Source organism: Piliocolobus tephrosceles, chromosome 4 (genome assembly GCF_002776525.5).
Source record: "Piliocolobus tephrosceles isolate RC106 chromosome 4, ASM277652v3, whole genome shotgun sequence".
Lineage (NCBI taxonomy): Eukaryota > Metazoa > Chordata > Mammalia > Primates > Cercopithecidae > Piliocolobus > Piliocolobus tephrosceles.
The window spans coordinates 130,694,026-130,712,481 of NC_045437.1; the positions used below are offsets into that span (position 1 = coordinate 130,694,026).

The 18,456-nt window shown below is 43.2% G+C and overlaps 1 protein-coding gene, 1 long non-coding RNA gene and 1 pseudogene across 2 annotated transcripts in view; 2 read left to right on the forward strand and 1 right to left on the reverse strand.

Annotated features, from left to right (window-relative positions):
- Window positions 1–18,456, reverse strand: part of ADRA1B (adrenoceptor alpha 1B) — a 56,737-nt gene that overhangs the window by 19,591 nt on the left and 18,690 nt on the right. The gene's annotated exons all lie outside the window — the stretch shown is intronic.
- On the forward strand, window positions 1,888–2,887 carry LOC111547134 (annotated as a pseudogene).
- On the forward strand, window positions 15,625–16,725 carry LOC111547135. Its single transcript, XR_002733034.1, has 2 exons — window positions 15,625–15,972; window positions 16,326–16,725. It is a non-coding gene; the product is annotated as an uncharacterized LOC111547135 (long non-coding RNA).

The window sequence follows — 18,456 nt, forward strand, 5'->3', positions numbered from 1 at the left end:
ATTTATTTTTTATTTTTCTGAGACAGAGTCTTATTCTGTTGCCCAGGCTAGAGTGCAGTGGCATGATCGGCTCACTGCAACCTCCACACCCCCGGGTTCAAGTGATTCTCCTGCCTCAGTCTCCCAAGTAGCTGGGATTACAGGTGTGCACTATCACTCCCAGCTAATTTTGTATTTTTAGTAGAGACAGGGTTTTGCCATCTTGGCCAGGCTAGTCTCGAATTCCCAACTTCAGGTGATCCACCTGCCTCGGCCTCCCAAAGTGCTGGGATTACAGATGTGAGCCACCACACCCAGCTCTTGACATTGTCACTTTCAAAGAACGTTCCTATAAAAGTGATTCCATATTCGCATGTTTTGCAGACATAGGAATTGGAAGGGCAGGAAATAGCATCCCCTCTGTGTAACTGCAACAGGGCAAGTGTGTTTCAGAAACCCTGTAATGTAAGAAGCTTATTCAGCTCTTGAGAGGGGAGGCCTGGCTTCTTTTATGCAGTGTCCTGATTACAGAGAAGGTGGAGAATGTGTGCTGATTCTCACAATAATTAGAAATGGACTCGGTCTTTATGACAAAATCCAAAGAAAAATACAGAGAATGGTGGGGATCTGAATTTTATAACAATAACGACTACAATAATAGTAGTTACTGTGTACGGAGAGCTTATAGGTGGCAAGCACTGTAATAACTCCTAACATGCACCTCTCATTCGTACCGAAAACAATTCTATGTGGGAGATGCAATTAACTGTCCCCATTTTACAGATGTTGAAATCGACACTTACATGAGAGAAGTAATTTGCTCAAAGTCGTGGAGCTATCTCCATTCAACCCATGAGCTCCTGCTCTCCCATCTGCTGCTGTTTTAACTTGGTGAGGTGGGCCACTAGGAAGCCAAGGACAGTAGTTTCCCCCTTCTCCACAGTTTCGCCATCCATGCTTTCAGTTACCTGAGGTCAACTGCAGTCCAAAAATATTACATACAATAGGATGTTTTGAGAGAGCGAGCGAGACCATGTTCGGATAGCTTTTATTTCAGTATATTGTTACAATCGTCCTATTTTATTATTATTATTCTTAATCTCATACTGTGCCTAATTTATAAATTGAGCTTTATTGTAGATATGTATGCATAGGAAAAAACATAGTGTATATAGGGTTAGGTACTATCTATGGTTTTAGGCATCCACTGGGGGTCTTGCAACATATCCCCCAAGAATAAAAAGGGCCTCCTGTACCAAAAGCCAATTTAAGAAAGTGTAGCAGATTCCACAGGGGACTGGAAAGTGCAGGGAATAAGCATTTGACTGTGAATACACTAGTTTTCAGATAACTCATTTTCCCAGCCAAATCCAGGAGAAACTGTAATAATTTAGAATTGAAAAGTCATCCTTCTGCCATCTCCAGGCCTCGTGAAAGTAAGTTCTGGGCCTCCAAGAAGGTGGAGGGAGAAGAGATGCCTAACTCACAAATCCTTCCATGATCTGTGGACGAGAAATGCCAAGAACAAAAGTGAGAGGACAGAGCAAAGAGTGAGTTTTCAAAGGATGGAAAATATAGGTAGGGATGAAAAGATAGAACTAAGCCAGACAATAAAAGGGCACAACAGCCCTTGCTTCCCTCACCACTCTGCTCCATATTTCTGACTAGGATGAGGTGGTTTTGTGCACAGTGAGACCCCAAAGGTGGCTATGGGTGGGTAGCCAGGCCAGGGCAGCTCAGGTTCCAGCCCGAGGAGCAGACTGCATTCTTTGCCCCTGTCTCACCGTGGTCTGGTCTGTCTATCCAGACTGAGCTAAATTCTCCACTAGGGGCTCTCTGCGCCTCCCGTTCGACAGACAGCCGCATCTTCTCGTGCGTTGTCAGACGCATCCCCGAGGCACCGTGGTAAAGGTGAAGGCTGGAATCAATGGATTTGGACATATTGGTCACCTGGTCACCAGGGCCGCTTTTAACTGTGGTAAAGTGGATATTGTTGCCGTTACTGACCCTTCATTGACCTCATCTACATGGTTTACATGTTCTAGTATGATTCCACCCGTGGCAAATTCCATGGCACTGTCAAGACTGAGAAAGGGAAGCTTTTCATCAGTGGAAATCCCATCACCATCTTCCAGGAGCAAGATCCCTCTAAGATCAAATAGGGTGATGCTGGTGCTGAATATGTTGTGAAGTCCACAAGCATCTTTTACCATGGAGAAGGCTGGGGCTGACTTGCAGGGAGGACCTAAAAGTGTCATCATCTCTGCCCTCTCTGCTGACGCCCCCATGTTTGTGATGGGCATGAACCACAAGAAGTATGACAACAAACTCAATATTGTCAGCTATACCTCCTGTACCACCAACTGCTTAGTGCCGCTGGGCAAGGTCATCCATGACAACTTTGGTATTGTGGAAAGATTCATGACCACAGTCCATGCCATCACTGCCACCCAGAAGATTGTGGATGGCCTCTCTGGGAAACTGTGGTGTGACAGCTGCGGGGCTCTCCAGAACATCATCCCTGCCTCTACTGACACTGCCAAGGCTGTGGGCAGGGGTCATCTCTAAGCTGAACAAGAAGCTCACTGACATGGCCTTCTGTGTCCCCATCACCAATGTATCAGTCATGGGCCTCACCTGCCATCTAGAAAAACTTGCCAAATATGACGACATCAATAAGGTGGTGAAGTGAGCATCAGAGGGCCCCCTCAAGGGCACCTGGGGTGTCACTGAGCACCAGGTTATCTCCTCCGACTTCAACAGAGACACCCACTCCTTCACCTTTGATGCTGGGGCTGGCGTTGCCCTCAATGACCACTTTGTCAAGCTCATTTCCTGGTATAACAATGAATTTGGCTATAGCAACAGGGTGGTGGACCTCATGGCCCACATGGCCTCCAAGGAGTAACAGCCCTGGACTACCAGCCCCAGCGAAAGCATGAGAGGAAGAGAGGAGCCCTGACTGCTGGGGAGTCCCTGACACACTCAGTCCCCCACCACACTGAGACTCTTCCATCCTCACAGTTTCCATACAGACCCCCTGAAGAGGGAGGGGCCTAGGGAGCCCCACCTTGTCATGTACCATCAATCAAGTCCCCTGTGCTCAGCCATAAAAAGAAAAAAATCTCCCCTAGGGTCGCCCAAAAGGGCAGATCACTTAAGCTTGCTAATTCCTCTGTCCACCTCCTTCCTTGCAAGCTGGAACCAGATGTTTCACCCCTAATCCTGAAATGTCACTGAACCTCAATGGATTATTACAAAAAGCTGCCCTGATGGATCGTTACTAAAAACTGCCCCATTCCTCCCAGGGAACACATGCTCTGGTCAAGGAGGGCTCACAGAAAGACCTGCCTGGCACAACAGCATTCAGAGCAGATGGACGGGCGAGGCCCTGGACCTCACTGTCTCTTCCCTGCTTGCCCTGATCTACTGCTTGTGACAGGAGGGGAGTGGATAGGGTTGGTGGAGGTTTGACTGATCTGGGACAAGGCTTTGCAAGCCATAAAGGAGCAGGATGCAAGGGGAGATAATGAAAAACGCCAGTGTGTGAAGAAGTGCATTTGGCAAGAGAATCCAACACTTACTCTTCTGAGGTTGCTGAAGTGCACAAATGGAGGCAGGCTGGTGCCGGCCGGTCCATCTGCTCTGAGATCTTGCTGATCTTAGTAGAGGACAGCATGACCTCAGGAGAGAGTCTTAACCTAGGTACCTCCCACTACATGGCAAATACACTGTTATAGTGCCTGGGTGTTTCATTGCAGTGTCTCCTGATCTGGTTCCTTATGCTTCAGGATTATTAAAAAGAACAATCTGGCAAAACCAGCATTTGAAGAATGAGTGTATTAGTCCTGCTTTTAGTTTTAGTTCTCATGTTGTTGATGCATCAATCCTCTGACAAGCCCAGAAGTTCTTTTTTTTTTTTTTTTTTTTTTTTTTTTGAGACAGGGTCTCACTGTGTTGCCCAGGCTGGAGTGAAGTGGTGCGATCTCAGTTCACTCAGGCTGGAGTGAAGTAGTGCGATCTCAGTTCACTGCAAGCTCCGCCTTCCGGGTTCACGCCATTCTCCCTTGTCAGTCTCCCAAGTAGCTGGGACTACAGGCACCCACCACCACCCCCAGCTAATTAACACCCCCAGTGTTAGCCAGGATGGTCTTGATCTCCTGACCTCATGATCCACCCGCCTCGGCCTCCCAAAGTGCTGGGATTACAGGCATGAGCCACTGCATCCGGCCAAGCCCAGAAGTTCTTAATGGTGTTTGTGAGCCACTGAAAAATAAAAGGCTATTTGATGTGCATATGTACATTTTCTGCGTAGCTGTTTCATGGCTTCCCTCAGATTCCCAAAAGCACCCATGTACCAAAAAAAGGATATGAGCCATTGATTTAGAGAAAATCATTGTTTTGATCAGGAACTATGTTGCATGCATGCTCTAAAAGTGTGAATGAGCTATCAGAAGATTGGGCTTCATTTTTCCCTAATGAACAATACAAATTGAGTAATACCCCATGTTGGTGATGATGTGGGTGAATGGGCATTCGTTCATTGAGGGTGGGCGTATACATTGGAATATGCTTTCTGGAGGGTAATTGAGTAAGGTGATTCAAAAGCCTTACAGTTTTATGTATTAAGTCTCCCTGAAATTACAATTTTAAGAATTTGTCTTAGTGGGTAAGTGTGCTAACTCTGCAGTCAGGCTGACTTGAATTAAATTTTAACATCACTACTTATTATCTACATCACTGTGGGCAAGTTACTTAACCTCTCTCTAGGACTCAGTTCCCTCATCTATAAAATGGAGATGATATTTATCCATAGGATTCTTAGAAGGGTTAAATGAGATAATACACGCAAAACACTTAGTATAGTATCTGGGACAAAATAAATACTCAATAACTGCTATTATTATTTAGATACAAGGATTTTATTGGCACATTATTTATCATAAGTAAAAATTGGAAACAACCCCAAATATTCAACATACGTGACTGGCTTAATGACACATACAATTCAACCAGGAAAAGTTAACTAAGTGAATATGATTAGAAACGTGTTCATAATATGTCAAAAGACAAAGAACAGATTACAAAACAGTACATTTGATATCATGCCATAGAAAAATGGCTGAATAAATATGTTTTCAACATTTCAGTGGTTATGTTTAAGGGGTGGCTTTTTATTATCTTTTTTCTAAGTCTTTTAAATTTTCTACAATGAAAACACGTGTATAACTTCTTGTAGTAAACATAACTAACCCAATAAAAGTTACTTTTTGAAAACATGATGACTGATCTCTGTTGAAAAATGCTTTGTGGCTTTGAGTCATCTTATCTGTGAAGGTTCCTTTCTTCATGTTGAAATGAGAGTTATATTTTCTTTCCTTGTTGAGACACCAGGAAACTCAAATGAAAGGGTGAGCATAAAGTGCTTTGTGAAGGGTGGTGCATGGCATGTGTGAAAAGGCCCAACTTCTTAACCTGTGGAGCTTTCACAAAATAATCTGTGTTGTAATGCAGGAGAACTCTGGAAGCCCTGTTGTCTTGTCCAGACTTAGAGAATATGCCTCCGGCCCTGGGTCAAAGCCCTGTTATGATTAACTCCAGGGAAGTGGTATGGATTGAGAATGAAGGTACAGAGACTTTCAGCTATGAAAATTGGTCTGTGGTCAGGATCCCAAGTTTAATCTCTGTGAAACTGATGGGCCAGTGTGGCCGTGCTTACTAATTAGACAGCAGCAATGTAATTGATCAATTCCCTTCATGGTGCAAAGCCAAAGAATCCAGGGACAGCTTGAGCTTGGAAGAGCTTGCAGAAAGCCAGAGAATGTGAATCCCTCTCCCAGAGATGTTAGCATGGTTAATTCTAAATTGCTGTGCTAATTGCTGGCTCCTTTCTCAATAACGGATAATATGGTGTTGCAACGTAGCTCCCGTGTCCCTCACGTGGCCAGACTCTAGGCTGGAGAGATTTAAATTGTGCTCATTCATTTCTTTCCTGGATTTACAGCAAGGATTCAATGTCATTAAGCTTAAAGAGTATTTGCTTTCTGGAAAGAAGCAAAGTCATAGCCAGATCCCCCATTTCATTTATGAATAGCTTTAGCGTTAATTTGAAAGCCAGTGTATTGATAAAAAGAATGTAAAAGGGAAACCATTAAAAAAAATTAGGCTTATTGCAACAACCCAGTATTGAGGCCAACACTTCAATCTATTTCCTGCAGATCAAATGAAAAAAAGTGCTATAGAGGCTGCACTGGTTGAGTGAAATAAGCATGGGATTTAGTAGCAGACAGAGCTAGTAGCAATCTCAGCTCTGGCACTTATGAGCCCTGAGAACTTGGGTCAATTATTTTACCTTTCTGAGCCATGGTTTTCTTGTCTTTTCTTTTTCTTTCCTTTTTTTTTTTTAGGTGGAGTCTCACTCTGTTGCCCAGGTTGGAGTGCGGTGGTGCGATCTCGGCTCATTGCAACCTCTGCCTCCTGGGTTCAAGCAATTCTCCCTGCCTCAGCCTCTGGAGTAGCTGGGATTACAGGCATCCACACCACGCCTGGCTAAGTTTTCTATTATTTAGTAGAGATAGGGTTTCGCCATGTTGACCAGGCTGGTCTTGAACTCCTGACCTCAGGTGATCTGCCCACCTTGGCCTCCCAAAGTGTTGGGATTACAGGCATGAGCCACCGCACCCAGCCAACCTTGGTTTTCTCATTTGTACAATGGAGAGAATTATGCCATCCTCAAAGGGCTGTGAAGATTAAGTAAGATAACATACTGAAACACCTAGCTCAGTGCTAGGGACATCATAAGTGCTCAGTAAATATTAGTTCTCCACCAGTGTCTTGCCTTCTGAACAAAGCCCTGAAATCATGTCTTTGTTCGATGATACAAACTCATGTATCTTAATCCTACACTCTGTGCCACTGGATTTTCAGATGATGCTAGACAAGGTAACCTGCAGGCTTTCCAGAATCTATGCCATGTTTATGTGTGAGCTCTGATTCTTAAGAGAGGGCACAATAGAATCTGAGCATATTCAATATTATACTATAATTTTAATTGTTTTCATAACATACATCACAGAATACAAAATTCAAATCGTCTTGGCTGGTGGTATCAGAAATCTCTGATTGCAGAGGGCATGCAACTTTAGGTTTAGAAAAAGAGGTCATGAGATAAGCAAGACTGAGAATATGGATTTACAGAATGTCATTCTGCAAAACATGTGTCACACACATACTTGGAATGCCAGAGATGGGCTGGAAGGAGAAATGGGAAGGCTTTGCAGTTACTGATAATCTTTTCTTTCTTATTTTGGGTGCTGCTTACCGCGATGTGTTCATTTTGTGAGTATTGACACGGCCATCCCTTCTGATTGGTGCTCTTTTCTGTTTGCATTCATACTTCAACAAAAAGTTTATTTAAAGAGAAATAAGTGTCACACAGTTTCTATGCATTCAGCATGAGGTGGGATAAATTCTGGAGAAGCCTCATGTCAATTTGCCAGGGAATTCCCTGTAAATCCTGGATCAGGCTTTTTCCTGGATGGTCTAGATTTTCATAGGTAAGAACAGAACGCAATCCAAAGTTACCATCATCTCTTCTGGACCAGGGCCGCAGCCTCACAACTGGCCTCCCTGTCTCTACCCTTAAGCCTCTACAATCCATTCTCCACTTACCCGATGAAGTCTTTAAAAACAGAAATCGGATTACATTATTTCCCTTTCCAAAACCCTCCTGTGATTTTCAATAGCATTTAGAGAAAATGCTGAACTTTCTATCATGACCTACAAGGCCTCACAGGATATCTATGCTTCCTTCCTGTCTGACATCAACTGCCACCTCTCTCCTCCTCCCTCTGTGCAGTCCAGCACTCTGGCCGCCATTTTCCATGTCACCCATGTCAAATGCATTCCTATCTCAGGGACTTTGCATTTACTGTCCTTGCTGCCTGGAATGCTTTCCCCTCAGATTCCTGCAGGGCTGTCTCCTTCTAGTCACTCAAGTTTCAGCCCATGATCTCAAAGAGCAGCTTTCTCTCTTTTTTCTTCCCTTAGTTTTATTTATTTATTTATTTTTAGACAGAGTCTTGCTCTGTTGCCCAGGCTAGAGTGTAATGGCGCAATCTGGGCTCACTGCAACCTCCGCCTCCCGGGTTGAAGCAATTCTCCCACCTCAGCCTTCTGAGTAGCTGGGGATACAGGCATGCGCCACCACGCCTGGCTAATTTTTGTATTTTTAGTAGAGGCGGGGTTTCACCATGTTGGCCAGACTGCTCTTGAACTCCTGACCTCAAGTGATTGTCTTGGCCTCCCCAAGTGCAGGGATTACAGGCGTGAGCCACCTCAACCGGCACCCTTTTTTCTTATAATCAATTATTTTCTTTTTCAATCAGCTTCCTCAGGTTGACCTCATGCTTTTTTTTTGATCATCACTGCCTGCTCCTCTCTAGCACACCACTTCATCTTATTTCCTCTATAGTATCTGCAGTTATCTGATATCACATGTTTATTTAAATGTATGATTTGTCCATGCCCACCCCTCAGGACTGTAAGCTTCATGGAGGCAGAGGCTTTGCCTGTTTTTTTCACTCTTGTATCTGCAGTGCCTTGAAGAGTACCTGAGACGGAGAAGGTACTTAATAGATATCTGGCTGTGTGATCTTTATAGGCTGCTCACTCTCTGAATTTCAATTTCCATATCTGTAAATTTAGGCTAAAACAAGCTTCTCCCCCCGCCCCACCTCCCCAAAGCACTTAGCACAGTGCCTGGCACATGGTACAAATGGTGGCTGTGTTTCCTGGGTGCTAACTGTAAGGCATTTTTAATTTTTGACGCCCACCAGAATCCTCTCTCATTCATTCATCATGAGCAAGCAATCATCTTTTATTAGGGGCCCTTTGACAAGATGGTAACACAGCCTGTCGAGAGATCAGGTTTCACAGCATCATTCTGATGTTTCTTTGGCTAAGTGTTAGCCTTTCTCTGTGTGATGTACAATAATTAACTGATTAACAGAGACCTTGTGCTACTTCAGATCGTTCTTTAAAAGGCACTGCGGATGGAATTTGTATCTAGAATAATGAGTAGCCTGCAGGACACTGCACCATGGTCAGACAGGTAATAAACGAAAGCACAGGAGCACGACACTCCGGCCAGGAGCCAGTGGCCAGTGAGAAAGCTCTCCGCTGTGACAAATGGGGCCATTTGTTCCTGGGGCAGCCTGAGTAAATTGGTATCTTTAGAAGAGTTTTGTTAAAAAACAAAAAAATTCTGCCTGAAATGTTCAGAAGGAAACAGGGCCTGCCACTTTAAGAATCTGAGTTCGTAAAGGTGAAAGTGGCCTCTGTAAGATATGATGCAAATAAATGTGGAAATCTTGGGTAAGGTACCTCATTGAATGGTAAAGAGGTATTGGTTTTAAAGGAGGAGAGAACCAAGAAGAATAAAACTGGGGAATGAGAATGTGTGTGTATGTGTGTGTGTGTGTGTGAGAGAGAGAGAGAGAGCGAGAGAGAGCGAGCCAATTGTGGTAGTCAGTCAGTCACCCAGGTAACAATATACTGACTGGAAGGAAATCATCACAAAATTTTAGTTACAAAATGAGAAAATGTTCCATTGTGTTCCTTTAAAATTTTATCTTTTCTTCCTATGATCTGAGGAAGAAAAGATTGGGAAAAAATCAAATGAAAAGTAAATCTCTTTCTCTCCCCAACCCCTGAAAAAAAAATCCCCTAAGTAGGTCACACACAGTATCCTCAATCATCTCAGTGGAGGCTCAGCCTACAGCAAGCATAAAAGAATTTCGAGGTGTTACCTAGATAGATCTGGTTAGGGAGAGATGCTGACGGGTGACACAGGGTAGAAGTCATTAGACTAACGATCTTTAATCAGGTTGGAGTTGGGGAGTTAGGGACATTCATGTCTGGGGTTCTTTCATCGGGGTCTTAAACTAGAGGAACTGGCCTCTTGGATTTATTTGCAGCCCTAGAGAGTTCAGAGCTAAGCAAAGTTTAAGAGGTAAGTTTGTTTCTTTGGGAGACTGTAAGAGCTCAATTTATAAACAGAAAAAGTACCTCATTATAGTTAGGTAGTTTATATCATTGAAACTTGTTCTGCATTATGTTTCTCTTTATCCTCCACTGAGATGATCTAATTTATTTTTTTTTTATTGTTTTGTTTTTGAGACAGAGTCTTGCTTTGTCACCCAGGCTGGAGTGCAGTGGTACGATCTCACCTCACTGCAAACTCCGCCTCTCGAGTTCAAGTGATTCTCCTGCCTCAGCCTCCCGAGTAGCTGGGATTACAAGTGCATGCCACCAAGCCTGGCTAATTTTTGCATTTTTAGTAGAGATGGGGGTTTCATCATGTTGTCCAGGCTGGTCTTGAACTCCTGACCTTAGGTGATTCGCCCACCTTGACGTCCCAAAGACGACCTAATTTATGTTTTGATTTTAATAAAGAAAGCATTACAAATTAATTACATATGTAATAAATGAATACTTTTAAAAATTAAAATAATTTTTTTGACTACCATCCCTAATTTCATATCCCTCCTTTATGGGGAACTGTTTTCATCTTTTTGGTGTATTTACCTTCCAGTTTTTTTCTATGTATTTCCGTACATATACTTATAGAAAATAGAATATTTGGGATTTAAAAAATGTAACATTTCATACTATATGCAATGCTCTGAAACTTGTTTCTCCCCCCAACAATCTGTCTTTTTTATGTGTTTGTAGAGGCGGGGGTCTCACTGTGTTGCCCAGGCTGTTCTGGAACTCCTGGGCTCAAGTGATCCTCCTGCCTTAGCCTCCCAGAGTGGTGGGATTACAAGTGTGGCCAGTCAACAATTTATCTTAAAGATCTTTTTAAATTAGTATCCAGATCGAATTCATTCCTTCTAACTGCTGTATCACAGTCCACTGTATGAATGTGTGAGAGTTTATTTCCTCACCTGCTTATGGATAGACATGTAGGTTGTTTCCCAATTAGAACAGTATTTTTTTTACAAAAAGTCATATTGAGCTATATAATTCCCATACCATACATTTATCTTTTTTAAGTGTACAATTTAGCGGTTTTTAGTAACTCACAAAGTTGTACACCAACCCCACTATCTAATTACAGAACATTTTCATCACCCCCTAAAGAAACCCAGTACCCGGCCAGGCACAGTGGCTCACGCCTGTAATCCCAGTACTTTGGGAGGCTGAGGTGGGCCGATCACGAAGTCAGGAGATCGAGACCATCCTGGCTAACACGGTGAAACCCCGTCTCTACTAAAAATACAAAAAATTAGCTGGGCCTGGTGGCCGGCGCCTGTAGTCCCAGCTACTGGGGAGGCTGAGGCAGGAGAATGGCGTGAACTCGGGAGGCGGAGCTTGCAGTGAGCCGAGATCGCGCCACTGCACTCCAGCCTGGGCGACAGAGCGAGACTCTGTCTCAAAAAAAAAAAAAAGAAACCCAGTACCATTAGCAGTCATCTCATTTCCCCTTCTCCTCAGTCTCTGCGAACACTCATCTACCTTCTCTCTTGGTGCATTTGCCTATTTTGGACATTTTGTTTTAACAGGATTATATGACAAAATGTGATCTTTTGTGTTTGGCTTCTTTAGCGTATCAGTTTCAAGGTTCATCCCTGTTGCAGCATGTATCCATACTTTGTTCTTTTTTCTTTGGCCAAATAACGTTCCATTGTATGGATATACCACATTTTGCATATCTGTTCTTCAGCAGATGGACATTTGAGTTATTTCCTCCTTTTGGCCATTATGAATAATGCTGCTGTGAATATCTGTGTGCAAGTTTTTGTGTGAGGACATGTTTCCAATTCTCTTCTGTGTATACTAGGAGTGGGACTACCGGGTCATTAGGCAACTCTTTGTTTAACTTTTGAGGATCTACCAAACTGTTTTTCGAAGCGGCTGTGCCCTTCTACATTGCCATAGATGTGAGTTTTTAGAACAAGAACAAGGAAGAATATGTTCATGGGCCAAATGGATGTGTTTATTCTTGAGACATCTCAGCCATATTTGGAGCAAGCTGAAAAACAACTCAGCACTGTTCAGCAGAACTTTCTGTGATGATGAAAACGTTCTAAATCTGTGCTGTCCAATATGGCAGCCACTAGCCACGTGTAGCTGTTTGACACTTGCAAGGCGACTCCTGTGGCCGAGGAACTGCATTTGTAATTTTAATTAATTTAAATATGATCATACTCATGTGTCCAGTGGCTACGGTATCGGATAGCACAGTACTTATTCTCTCCTGTATGTAAAGAACCCAAAAGGTCACCATAAAGATACCGGAGAAGTGATCCACCTTCTAGTATGCACCTTGCAACTCCAAGTTAGCTCTTGTCACAGACATCACAGAGAAGAAATTCAGAGAAGAAATTAAATCAGAATTGAGAAGGAATTAAACCAGAATTGTACCACACTGAAATTCAGGTAACTCCCAACTTTTGCAGAGTTATGCTTGGAAAGTTGGCATTTCATGTATCTCCTTTTAGCTCACCAGTTTAAATAACTGTCTTTATATTGTTTTGTTTCTTTGTACAAGAGCAATTCATGCTCACTATAGAGAAGCATGAAAAGAAAATAAAAACTACCACAGATAATTGCTGCTAAAATCTTGGGGGGGTGGTATATGTTTAAGTATGTGTATATGCATGTGTGTGTGTATGTGTATGCATGTGTGTGTGTGTATATATATATATACTGTTAAAGAAAACGTTATTTAATGATCCTTCTTAAAGCACAGTAAAGAAGACTTTATTTAGAACCATTGAGATAGGTATAGGAACTACTGCAATGGGCTTTGCAGTCGGGGAGACAGACTGGGCTCAACTGTGAATACAGAATAAGCAAGTGGGAATTTATGGCCAAGGAGTAGGATTGGGGGCAGTGGATGGAAAATTACTAAGAGAAAACATCAGGAGTAAGGGTGATTCTGGCTAATCCGAACTAACAGGGTTCTTGCTGAAGGCAGGCCAGGGTAATCACATGTCAACTGGGGGGATGCTGGAGGATAAGAGGCCTGATCAGATATTAAGAGTGATTAGATATTGAGGTTGATTAGATATCGATGTGGGTGGTTCTTTCTGAACTGATTGACCATGGTTCTTCCTAAAACTGGATTTTACAAAGAAGTGCACAGATAAGTCTAGAAGAAGATTCAGGAGTTGGACTAAAGTTTGATCAAGCAAAGTCTTTGTCAGTACACACAGAATTCAACTATATTTCGGCTTTGGTAGAAGAGCGGAAGTGACATTGGAATCAATCTTGTTCCTTCCTCACAGTTCCTCTTTACAGTTCTGATCAGATTTCATGCACTTACTGAGTTGTCCCTGTGCCAGGCCCATGCTGGGTGAGACCCAGTCTCCTGGGAGAGATGGACATCAAAAGGCCCAGTGTGACAAGGCTCTGATGGGCATGGAGTGAGGACAGAGAAAACACAGGAGAGAGAGTAGCCACTGCCTGGGGAATCGTGGAAGACAGCAAAGGAGATGTTACATTTGAGCTGGAGGAATTCACTGTGCAGAGGAGAGAAGGAAGGGTGTTACAGGCAGAGGGAATTGCACTGGCAAAGGCTTGGGGCATGACAGAGCCAGGTGTGTTCTGGGAAGGGAGACTGCTCCTGTGTGGCTGGAGGAGCAGTAGCAGGGGCCACGTGGGATTGCCTGCCTTACTGTCTTTTAATTCTCTTATCACCCCAGTGAGGTAAGTAAAATGTCATCCCTGTCTTACAGGCAGAAAAAATGGGAGCTGAGAGAAGTTAAGTAACTTGCCTGAGGTTGCACAGCTAGTAAGGAACAGGGCTGAGATTCTGATCTGTTTGAGCACAAAACCCTATCTTGGGAGATGGGGTAGGTTAGATTCCAATTGTGAAGAGTCTTTTCTGTCACACTCAGAAGTTCAGAAGTCACCCTGGGGTAATTCAGCAGGGTACCAGCTTGAGCGGATCTGTGCTCTAGGAAGAGCTTTGTGGCAGCAAAGCAAAGACAGTTTGTAAGCAGGTCAGCAATTTACCTTGGGCTGAACTATCCTCAGTGCATTGCGCGCGCGCACACACACACACACACACTCTCTCTCTCTCTCTCTCACTCTCTCTCTCCTTCAAAGAAAGGAGCCTCTGAGAATCCAACACTCTTTGTTTCCCTCTTCCTTCTCAAATGAAAACCAGCAGCTCTGAGTTCTATGTTTATTCCAGATCACAGTGGAAGAAGATTAGACGGGCTGGGGACACTGCCCCTCGCTGAGGGACCTTGGACTAATCGCTTCTCACATGACTTCAGTTTTCTTATCTGTAAAATGAAGTTCTTGACGTTTCCACCTTTACATGTCCTTTCCGTCTTTAAAGCTGTCTGATTCCTAAGAGTGGTGGGACCTATTAAGGGACTTCACTCTGGCCGCATACTGTGATTTTTGGAGAGCTATGATAGTTTTGGACTGGCTGCCCCCAAATTTAGATAGAGTCTCTTAGCATTTCCTGCATAAGGCCAGAGACTGGATTTTCTAGGCATTGCTGAGGACTTAAGAGTCTTCTTTGGTTTTCAGGCTAGGCCAACGGCGGCAAATAACCTAATTAGAACCTCGCAAGCAACTTGCCCAGTGAAAGCTAATTTAATTAGGGTCTTATTAGTTGTTATAACTACTTTTTAATGAAGTTTTATTACATTCAACTACGCAAATCCTAAGCAATTGTTTTAAATGCTGGCAAATGACCCATTAGTCTTTGATTTCACTTCTGTTTTTGCATTGTTCACATCTATCCTGAGATTCAGATGTCTGTAGTTCATTTTTCCTCTTTGAAGCCAGGTGCAGCCTTGGAGGCATATTTTCTGTTCTAGTCTCATTACCCATTCTCTGGGATTCCCCATCCACTTACGCTAGTGATATGATATTGGAGTGACATGTGGGGTGGAGAAAGGCTGGGAAATCTCTTCCCAGTGGTCTTCCATATTCCCTAACGTTTCCATCGTTAATCACTCCATGGTTGGAAGACTTTGAGGATAAGGGCCCCTGGCTGAAATGCAGATGTCATTTTGGAGACAAATGCAGAAAACCATTATTATGAATTAACACCTGAGGATTAGCTCATCATATTAGCTAATTGGTCAATACAAGAGACTTCAACAGAATGGATTCTGGATGGAGTAGTTTTGATAGTTGCTGGTGTGTAGAGGAGGATGAAAGAAAACCAAGAATTAATTCGTTTCTACTGTGCAACAGTCACTGGGCTAGGTATGTTCACATATATTATCTCATTTAATTCTTTTAACAACCTTGATATAAATGTATTATTATCACTGATAATAAGAGAAGAAGAGAAGAGTCAGCTTCATGTCACACAGCTAGTAAGAGGAAAAGCCTAGGAGAGCACTGAAGTGTGGGCAGCTTTGGCCTCCAGTGGGACAGTGTCATGACCCTGGGGGTTAACAACTTCAGAGGATTGCCTGAGGCCAGGTGAGCCCCAGGACCAGTGACTGAGGGTCACTAAAGACAAACTTGACAGGGCTCACAACTTGGCCTGAGCAGTGCTGATCTCTTTGTGTTCTGTTTTTTTTCATCCTCAGTGGGCAGTGTGATGTCACAGTATGATGTCATCATTAAGAGACTAGGATCTGGGCTAGGCATGGTGGCTCACACCTGTAATCCCAGCACTTTGGGAGGCTGAGGCGGGAGGATCATGAGGTCAGGAGTTCGAGATCAGCTTGGCCAGCATGGTGAAACACTGTCTCTACTAAAATACAAAAAATTAGCAGGGCACGTGGCGTACGCCTATAGTCCCAGGTACTTGGGAGGCTGAGGCAGGAGAATTGCTTGAACCCAGCAGGCAGAGGTGGCAGTGAACCGAGATCACATCATTGCACTCCAGCCTGAGTGACATGGCGAGACTCCCAAGACTCCATCTCAAAAAAAAAAAAAAAAAAAGAGGCTAGGATCTGGCAGGAGGCCCACTGAGATTCACATCCTGGTTCCAGCCTTTTTGTGCAGGTATGACCCTGGGCCAATTGTTTAAACTCCCTAAGCTGTGGTTTTCTCATCTGGAAAGGAGATAATAGCAACTTCCTCATAGTCTTCTGGAAGTTATAGAATATGTGCCAAGCATCTGACACCAGGCAAGTGCCAGTGAGCAGGGCTTCCTCCACATCTGAGCTGGTGTTGGAGTGCTTTGTAGCTACAGTGGGAAAACAGGAAATACGCAGGGAACGTGGAGACTGTTCTTATTAGGCCGGGGGTTCTTAAACTTAAGTGTGCATCAGTAGTACCCAGAGGGCTTGGGAAAACCCAAACTGCTTGGGGTGCACCTCCAGTTTCTGATTCAGTTGTTCTGGGATGGGGTCTAGGATTTGTCATCTATAACAAGTTTCTGGGTGATGTCAATGCTGCTGGGCTGAGGACCCCACTTGAAGACCTGCTGGATAAGGCCACTCACAGTGTATGTTCTCTGACAACACAGTCAGCAGCTCCAGGACAGAGTGTTCCAAGTCCACCTGAGCCTGGGGTGAGTCAGAGAAGCAGAGGTCTGGCTGTTTTCCTCTTTCCCATTTTCTACCCTGCCTCTGTGGCTTCTTGAGTCCTTGAGAGCCAGTCCTTGTGAACAGGGGCCAAAAATATTCTCTTAATTTTGATGCCTTATTTACTTATTTATAGCCACGCCAGTTCCTGGGCCTGCTTAGGTTGAAGGGAATTTTTTTTTTTTTTTTGGTGGTTTGAGTAAACTAATTTTGTGGCTAAAAGCACTGATACAATTTGTTTTTCACTGAGAGCAAAGAGAAGTTAGGCTCCAAGTAACAACTTCCAATTAATCTATCAGTCTGGAAGTTTACATTTTTAATAGGCTTATCATTTTGATTTAACAAATGGTATAGACATTGTCAGGCATGCAGAAAAAATAGTGCTTGCTGTCCATCATCCTTTTCATCAAGAAGGCGCAACTCACTGGATACCGGTGAGATAATTTATGTAAAATTGTTTAACATGATGTCTTTCAAAGGACAAATTATAATAATTTATGTTATTGTGTTTACTGAACAAATGTTTATTGAGCCCTTATAAAGTGACAGCATACTTGATGTCAGATTTTCTCCACTTCAACAGCGATTGACATCTTGGGCTGGGTAATTCTTTGTTGTGGGAGCTGTCCTTTGCATTGTAGGATGTTTAGCAGTATACCTGGCCTCTCCCAGTTAATGCCAGTAGCACCCCCAGTGGGACAATAAAAAATGTCTCCTGACATTGCTAAACGTCCCCTGGGGAAAAATTGCTCTTGGTTGAGAACTACTGGTTTACATGAATAATCTTATTGCATCTTTGCAACACCCAACAAATTAGCTGTTATTTGTTTTATTTTAGAGATGGGAGAAAAGAGGATCAGAGAGTTGAGCAATTTGCTGAAGGCCACACAGGTAGTCAAGAAGCAGGAGTGGAGTTTGAACGCAGGACTTAAGAGTACACATTTAAGAATGTATGGAAGAGGCTAGGTGTGGTGACTCACACCTGTAATCCCAGCACTTTGGGAGGCTGAGGTGAATGGATCACTTGAGATCAGGAGTTCGAGACCAGCCTGGCCAACATGGCGAAACCCTGTCTCTACTAAAAATACAAAGCTTAGCTATGTGTGGTGGTGCATGTCTGTAATCCCAGCTACTAGGGAGGCTGAGGCCTGAGAATCACTTGAACGCAGGAGGTGAAGATTGCAGTGATCTGAGATTGCGCCATGGTTCTCCAGTCTGGGTGACACAGCGAGACCCTATCTCAAAAGAAAAAAAAAAATTGTATAGAAGAAAGTCCACCCAATCACAGACATTGTGGTAATTGCCTTTGGGAAGGAGAGAGGTGAATGAGATGAGGGGTGGGGAGCCTTTTAGATATATTTGTAACATTTTTATTTCTTAAAAGAAGATGTATAGCAAATTCAGCAACATGTTAAATTTGGATGGAGGACTCATGGGTGTCCCAAATTACTTCTTGTATTTTTTGGAATGACTGAAATATCACAAATCTAAATATTGAAACAATTTGAAAAAGAGAGAAACATGACCATAGATGTTAGGCAAAGTCATCTGATTTTTTTTGACCATGTGATCATCATACCTGGCACTCTAAAAAAAACTTTAGTTTTTTACTCTTCTGGCCTTTTTTAACAGAGGATTTTCCCAACTATTCAGTGAGGAGGAACCTGTCTCATTTTTGTTTCCTCAAAACACATAGCCCATTCATAGAATTTGTCATGATCATAATATTAACAGGTACTTAAATATCTCCTCTGAAGTGGATGCCATATTAGAGGCTTCATGTACATTAGTAGTTGACGTTTATGAAATATTTACTAGTGTTTGGCACCTAGCTGAGTCCCTTTCATCCATTTCTCATCTATTCCTCACTACAATTCTTTGAGGTTGATGATTTTGGTCTCGTTTTACAGATGAGTTAACTGGGGCTTAGCAAGCTGAGCAGCAGAGCCAGATAGATATG